A 1,680-nucleotide genomic window follows, 5' to 3' on the forward strand; every position below is an offset into this window, starting at 1 on the left:
TTCTTCCTTTCTTGCCTACCACAGGCTTCTTGCCTAGAACCCCCTTCTCATCTGATTTGGCCTCTAGTGCTGCCGCTGCTTTATCCACCCTGAGTTTGTGATTCCTGCCCTGGCAAAGAATGGTGTTTCAGCGCATGGTCTTTGCCCATGGATTTAGCTTCGGCACGATTCTCAGGTTTTGCAGTGGGTTCTTCGGGACTCTGTGATGAATCTTCCTGCGTGGTGCTCAGAGGGCTCTTTGGATCTTGGGGCTTTTCAAGATTCTGCTACAGTGTGTCCTGATCATCTTGTGCATAGGAAGTTTGTAGTTACACTTGAGGGAGGCAGCTTTATGCCAAGTGCCATACAGCTCATCTTACTTGTGAACAGCACTTTCGGTCCAAATGCAGAAACGTCCCACATGCCCATCAGGAGCAAGTCTCAAAATGTTCAGTTTGCTTACACTGAGCGGAGTAATTCCAGGGATGTTTCTGAAGGCCTTGATGATGCCATTGTCCTCATTATAGATAATGCATGGCCTCCCTGCGCTGGGTGCAACGTCAGTTTCTCATTTTGCCCTTGCCAGCTCTCATTCACTGAGAGGCATAGGCCTTTTTGATATCATTCCAGGCCTTACGTTTCTTAAGAAGCAAAACAGCTTCCTTGGTCTTCTTGTAGACTTCAACTTTATCTTTGACCACCAAAGGAAGTTCAGGAACTTCCTCAATATGATAACCTTTAGACATAACAAGTGCTGGTAAGGCAGAGGCAGCCAGGGTAGAGCAGATGGCATAGCTCTTCTGAGTGGTGTTCACCCTGTGGTGCCAATGGCGCCAGGTTTTGGTTGGTGCAGACATGCAGCCTTCATGACACTTATTTCCGAAAGCACCTTGGCCAGAGTGGTAAGTCCCACCACCTCGAACTCTAGGAGTTCCAGCCACAACTCTGCCAGTACCCCAAGACTCTGCACTGGTCTGATGACCTGCCAGTTCACTGACAGCACAGGGCTGCCTGTTGTTTCTGCACAAGTTGGTGTGAACAAAGTTCACAATATCCAGTCGAATGGGAGCCTTGAACACAGCAGGCAAAGTAACATTTTTCCAGATGATTCTCCCTTTTTGGAGTACACTGATAACAGTGGACGAACACATGCCATGGTGGGGAGAGAAGGTCATGCTCCTCTTAACCCAGCGGCTCCCACAGGAAAAGCATTGCTCATTCTCTTTATTTCTCTATTTCCTTTTCTGTAGTGAGAGACTCAGGTAGTATGAAGTAGTAGAGAAAGCAAAAATTAAGAACCAGAAGACCTGGTTTCTAGGAGGTGGGAAGAGAGGAGGTAGTGATTTGAGGAGATGTTATGGATTAAATTGGGTCCCCAAAAACATATGTTTAACTCCTAACCCCTGTACCTGGGAATGTGACCTTGCTTTGAAATGAGGGTGTTATGAGTTAGGTTATCATGTAGTCATATGGGAGTATGTTGGGACCTAATCCCATCTGGGTGGGTTTTATATAAGGGGAGAACAAAGACAGAAGAAGGACAGCCTTGTGACTACAGAGGCAGATGCAAGCCAAGGAATGCCGAGGATTGCTGGGATCCACCAGAAGACAGGAGAGAGGCATGAACAGTTTTTCTCTCAGAGCCCTCAGAAGGAATCAACACAGCTGATTACATAATTTGAACTTCTAGTCTCCAGAACT

The 1,680-nt window shown here is 46.9% G+C and overlaps 1 pseudogene; it reads right to left on the reverse strand.

Moving 5' to 3' along the window:
- Positions 1–558: 558 nt before the first annotated feature.
- Positions 559–1,130, reverse strand: LOC101354937 (60S ribosomal protein L4 pseudogene; annotated as a pseudogene).
- Positions 1,131–1,680: the final 550 nt, after the last annotated feature.

This window comes from Trichechus manatus, unplaced genomic scaffold (genome assembly GCF_000243295.1).
Source record: "Trichechus manatus latirostris isolate Lorelei unplaced genomic scaffold, TriManLat1.0 scaffold00065, whole genome shotgun sequence".
NCBI classification, from domain to species: domain Eukaryota; kingdom Metazoa; phylum Chordata; class Mammalia; order Sirenia; family Trichechidae; genus Trichechus; species Trichechus manatus.